Here is a 6296-nt window from a genome sequence, read left to right as displayed (position 1 = left end):
ACTGCTGCCCTTCTAGAAGAAGGTGCTTTGTTCCTGAAGATACTGCTGGGGTGAGTTATTTTTCTTTCCTGTGGTTGAGGATTCTAAAGCATAAAACAATGATGTAGCTGCTGCAGTTATTAAGGATCATGTAGTGTATGGAGAGTTGGTTTTTTTTGTTTCTTTGCAACTCAACCCATTAACATCTGGCAAATTCTATCATGCTGAACTGATGTGCCCTGCTGTTTCAATTACAAATGTATAGTTTTGAAGCTGTTTCATATTATCAGCCCCTTCTTAAGTTCACAAATGTTCACATCCTGTTACCAGACTCTTCCTGAAGCAAGCACTGTGCTGACTTGCACACAAAAAAAAGTGTATCTGCATTAGGAAGGTGAAAATAAATTAATCTGCTGGGAACACTATCACAGGTATAGTTTCCCTTTTCCCCCCATTGCTGTCTATCTACAGCTTATTCTCTTTTCATGCTGCACTTTCTAGTTTTAGAGTTACTTGTATGCAAATACCATTACAGTTAAAGTGTATAAAGCCAGTGCTTTGAGAGGGAATCTTCTGTTTGTGGGGGGAAACCTTTGGGTCCTTTAACATCTGTAAGCAGTGTTTCTGCTGTTGAGTAACAGTTTTCTACTGACTGGAAGCAACTATTGCAAGGCCTTAAAAGGGTCTATGGACCTTGTGGTTGGGCACATTGATTCCTTGTAGTCCTCTTGACCCCTGGTCTCAACTACTGTGTCCGGATAGTCTGCATGTTGCTTTTAGTGGTGGCAGTGTTTAATAGCACTTGATTGCCTGCAAAAGGATCCATCTTTTGTACTAAAAAGTAGGTCACAAATGCTTTGATGATGATTTGTGTATGATTTGATATCTATGTCCAGTTGTAGATTCTGTTTGTTAGATGTTCAGATCATACGGCTGTTACGTTTGTTGTGTTTTGCTTTCCTTCTGAACCACCAAAGATGATGGGAGAAATTCTTCCATTCCAACAAGAAAAGATCATTAAAGTTTGATTAACTGTTTTAGTGGAATATTCAGGGAGACTATTAATGCCCTGGGAAAACTGGTCTTCCAGTTCTGATCGCCAGGAGAGTAGTTATCAAACAAAAGTATCTGAGGAGCATCTGATGAAGGTGGTCAGGTGTCAGGGCTTACCTGACAGAGAAAACAAGAAGTTTTAAGAAGAAAGATTTTTCTCTTTGAGAGAGGAGATGAATGGTCGAGGGTGGGGAGAGTGTAGTAGATCTTCTGTAATCCAGGAGAAGAGATGTAAGCAGTAGGAGGAGAATTTGGGACACCCTTCACAACTCTGAACTTAAGCCTGATGAACACTACAGTGGTAAGAAAAGTGAACTGGGAAATGCTTAAACATACTGAATATTTTTCTCAGATCTGTGGTTATCTTTGGGCTAGCTAAAGAATAAATCAAAAAAAAGTGGTTTTTCAGAACCCTAATAAATCCTGTGTTTCTGATTTTGCTTTGCCCATTGCATACATGCCTGAAAAGGTGAATTGCAAATCTATAATGCTTACAAAATGGGGACGCTTGAGGAGGATGTGCGTAGGCTACTTGGTAGCCTCAAGTTCATTGCTGGTCCTGAGACAGAAGGTCTAATCCAGCTAGCCCAGAGCCTATTTGCACTGTCAGGAGATGTGAAAGAATACCTAATCTGACATGGTACGAGTAGGAGTTTGTTCAGGCAAACATCTTGGAGCAAATGGCTACAAGAGCATCAGCAGGGCTTTTGCTGATACTTGTGCTCTAGAGAGTGCTTCCGGTGAGCCTTTGCTATTCAAGAAAATAGTAATAAATTCTGCATAGTGCTGTAAAGCAGAGACCAGCAAAAATCGACACTGTGGAAGCAAGTGCCTTCAGGAGAATCGTGCTGCCAATTGTAGGAAGGGAGGTTTTCTTCCCAGAGTTGCATGGCTTCGCTAAGCCTGACCTACTCTTCTTCCGAGATGACAACTTTAAGCATAAGAGATGCCCTGGGTGACATTGCTCATTTATAAAATTCCCTTTTGTTGGATCAAATTTAACGTGGTCTCCTGTTTCGAATTATCTCTTTGATTAGCTGCAAAGTTTTGATGTCTGCAGGAGGAGAACAATTGCATCAGTGTGCACTGTCAGCCGGGACTTGTGGCTGCTGGGGAGTTGCTAGGATACCTCTCTAAAAGGTACGATTCACTTGATTAACCACCAACCCATTTTGCGTGAGAAATATTTTTCCTATCTTTGTTTTGTGCTGGCATCAACTGTGCATTAGATGTGCATGTGTGTTTAGAGCAAGCTACAGGTTGATTGTCATGTGTTTCTTTTGCCCGCTTTTGATATGCAAAACCTTTCTGGCGCTCCATAGCAAAGAATCCAGAGCAATTATAGTAGCAATTCCAGTAATCTGTAAGATAAGCGTTGCTTCCAGAGGGGAACATCAACTGTAGAGAACCAAGGGAAGGTTTGACTTTGGATATGCATTTCTGGTGTGTAGCTAAGGCTTAACTTGCTATCTGTGAAAATGCAAGGGAATTTTTCATCTCCTATGTATTACTTTCTTTCCCTGTTCTGAGCAGGGCATTGGAGCAGATGACCCGCCAAGGTCCCAGCCGAAGCAATTCTATGATTCTGTCGTCCTTGCCACATCCCACTGGTATTAATGCTCCCTTCCAGCAGAAATCCTTTGCACAAAGCTTCTTCGTGCTACTTGCACAAAGTTGCCTCAGACGCCTCCTGTGTGTCCATCTGTTCTTGAATATGACAGCATTGTATTCAGGACACAAATCCTAACTCAACTCTCTCTCTCTCCACAATAGCTGCTCTGTGCATCCTCATCCTTCCAATACCCTTTTTTCTCCATCTCCCTGGTTCCTGAAACATTTTGTTCAAACTTTGTCTTCAGGACATTTTGCTGTCATTTCTGTGAATCTTCCCTTGTCCCACAACCCTCTTTCTTCTCTTTCCCTCTAACTTTCATAAACTCCTCCTGCTGCTTCCACTGTGTCTTTCCTCTGGATGGACCATCGTTCATTCACTCTGTCTGAACCATCTTCTGCTTTTCGTCCCCTAAGCACCAGTTACCTTCTCCCTAAATTGCCTTTATCTCCTCTCCCACGGTTTCTTTCCTCGCTCTGGAGCTCCCTGCCAGCCGTGTTGTGCTGTGTTTTCTTCTCACCTGTGGGTGGAAGTAATGTTGCAAGAGGGTAGGAAAGGCTTCATAGGAAGGGGAGACGATCTTATTTTGAAACTGATTTCACTTTTACTCACACACCCGCATATGAGCACTAAGATGCCTGACCTCAAGCGGTCTGTCCAGTGGCCAGGCACCAAGACGCTTGCACCCAGCTGGCCCAGGCAGAGGTCCTTTCGGCGACCCGGAGAAGGCGGCTTGCCTGCTCGGAAGTCCTCCTCGCATCTCCTCGTCACTGCTTTGGCTGGGGAGGGTGGCTGGCTTGGGAAGTGCCCTTTGGGAGCTGCCCATGATTGTTGTATCCGTCCTGTCCCACCTCTGCCAGTCATTAGGATTTCCTCGCTGGCCTTTCTCACCTCCTCCGAGCTGCCAAGGGCTCCAGCCTGTTCTTTATCTTCCCACCATCGCCCCCCAATCACTGAAGGCTTTATTTTAGCTTGGATATAGGCCACCCTTTCTATTCCAAGTAACTGGGAAAGCTGCACATTGCTGTGCTAGGATCTTGATGACCTGCTAATCTGGGTGCCTCTTGCAGCCCTTCTGCCGATCCTCCTGCTTCTCCCTTGTCCCAGACCTTCCCAGTCATGCTCCCTTTATAGCAGTCCTCTTGTCTCCATTGCTGTTATCTACACTGCGGTATATTGGGAGTCTGTGGGACTCGGGCTATGTGCTGCTGTATTTTGTAAAGCTTCTAACGAGCTGTTAGTTTCACAGTTTGCTGCTTAATAATTCTCATGGTAGGAAGGATGGATAACCCAGGTGCTGTAATTCACTAGAGATCAGTTAATTACTAGTACTCAGCATGAAGAAATGATGTTTGGATTGGCAAAGGGCACAAACTGAACTCCCATACCTGACATTCCTCTTGCTGTAAAGCTAACTCTGGCTTTGAATTCTCAGCTGAAACAAGCACGAAACTAAGCCTTAAACTGCCCGTGTGAACCAACCACCTGAGCCCTGGGGAATGCTTCGTATTTAACTAGCAAGTATTTGTTTGCTTGGTACGCCGTTTTCCTTGTCTCGTAACCCATCGTATAGAGTAACAGCAACAGCGCTTGGGTTTCAGAGACATTTTTGTCTCGACGTGCTCTCTAAACCTATTAGCCTCGTGCCACCCATGTGGAAACCCTGAGGAAATGAGAGGTACAAAATGCCTTCTCCAAGTCGCACTGGTAGGTGATGGAAGTTAAACTAAAAATTTCCACGTTCTCATGCGTTATAAAGCACCGCCCCCATTTTCATGTGTGTATAGACATCCTATATCCAAATCTCAGGTATTCTAATGAAAAAGGCATTCAAGCAAACTTCAGTCCTGGAGTGAGCTGCAATGTGTAATTTCTTCTATGAAGAAATGCAAAAATCCAGGATGAAAATGTTCCTAGGAATATTCTAATGTCTTCTAAAAATCACGTCTCTGATTTTTTTGTTTGTTTCTAGTGAATACACCGCATGTGCTGGCACATAGATATAACTTCTGTAAGCAAAGGATGTAACTTTGCTTTAACTGATAAATGACAGCATCCTCATGTTATTATACCTGCAATCCAGAGGAAAAAAGCACAGTTTACTTAAAGCGTGAGCAATGCTTAAAACATTAATCAGAGATACTTAATTCTAAGCAATATTAATATTTTTATGTTCTCAGTTTTAAAGTACACTCTGAGATCTAGACTTCCTCCAAAACCTAATCAACTAAACCCTCATTTTAATGAGCGGTGATCACAAAACCTGGGAATAATTGTCCTGACTTTCTGAGGAGCAAAGCATTGCAGTGCCTATTGAACTCAGCACAAGATTAATCTTCCTGGGCAGCAGATTGTTGTTGTCCTGAAATAATATATACCCATGTATAAGATCTGCACATCAGTACACTGGAGATCAATAGCTCTTTCCTTGATTCGGCCAAACGACGTTCTTTGACTGGTGCGATCAGCCGGAGCTCTACTGGAAGGCTGAAACAAAGCATGTGTTATTGTTCATGGTACTTTGTGTTTCTTGAAAGAGAATATGCTGAATTTCATAAGCGAATCGCAGAGTAATTGCAGACTCCTGTCAGCTAAGGCTGAGACAAAGCACTGCTTACAGAGCCCTGGTTCTTCTCTGGTGCTTGTTCATTACACACACTTCATTCCTGAGTAGCTCTTGTAATTGCCCTCTATGTACCTGCTGCTGTTTTGTGTTATTTAGCTCAGGATAAAGCTTTATGAAATGTATCATAGCTAACTTTCACCCGTGCAGACTGTCCTGCTAGTTTGATGTAGTTTTATTTTCTGAGCCATGATCTGAGGTCTTGTTCCCAACAACATTTACGTATGTTTTGGGACAAGGATGCCTTCTTAGCCTAGACAATAAATGCTTGAAAAAACCCCTGAACTTTGCACAGGCTGACTTTCCCTAATTCAGAAGGGATATTAAGGACTCCGTATTTTGTCATCTTATTGATTATTTAAATTATTGCTCAGAAATAGTGCATGGATTATTCAGTGGCTGTATGGGCAGTGGGTACAACCGCTGTCAAGAACTGCTGTGTATCACATGAGTTTCCTTTAGAGGGCACCATTGACTTCCCTGAAGTCCACTTAAATGTCTGTACTTGCTGTTAATGAGGCTTGTTATCCACATCTGGACATCTGAGGTCCATTTGAGTATTTTTTTGCTCTAAATATTTGGGATGCTGTGGGCTAGCGCACATTATCTACTGTACACAAATATTTGACATAAAATACACCTTGCAGTAGACTTCTCGGGCCTTGGCTATGATGATTTTCTTAGTCACCAAGCAAAATGCTGGAAGGAACACACACTCCAGGATGCTGAACTGTGTCTTCTAATAAAGGGTTTAAGAGGACTGGAAGGCTCAGCTTCAGGCCACAGAGGCCAGCAGACAAGTGAGCCTTCCCTTCCACTGTGTGGTCTCAGAGCTGCAGGTTCTCCCATCCTGTGTAACTGGTCACTGGATCTACAGAGATATACTGGACTCTCCTTCCCTACTGGACTTCACCTGTTTTCCAGCAGAAGCGATGTTTCTGCAGCCAGATGTATCACTCCATCTCTCTGTCTCTCCCACTCACGCCTTCTTTTTCTGTACGCTGTACAGGATGCGGCGATGTGGTCATC

Source organism: Buteo buteo, chromosome 15 (assembly GCF_964188355.1).
Source record: "Buteo buteo chromosome 15, bButBut1.hap1.1, whole genome shotgun sequence".
NCBI classification, from domain to species: Eukaryota; Metazoa; Chordata; class Aves; order Accipitriformes; family Accipitridae; genus Buteo; species Buteo buteo.
Note: the sequence above shows the minus strand (reverse complement) of the source record.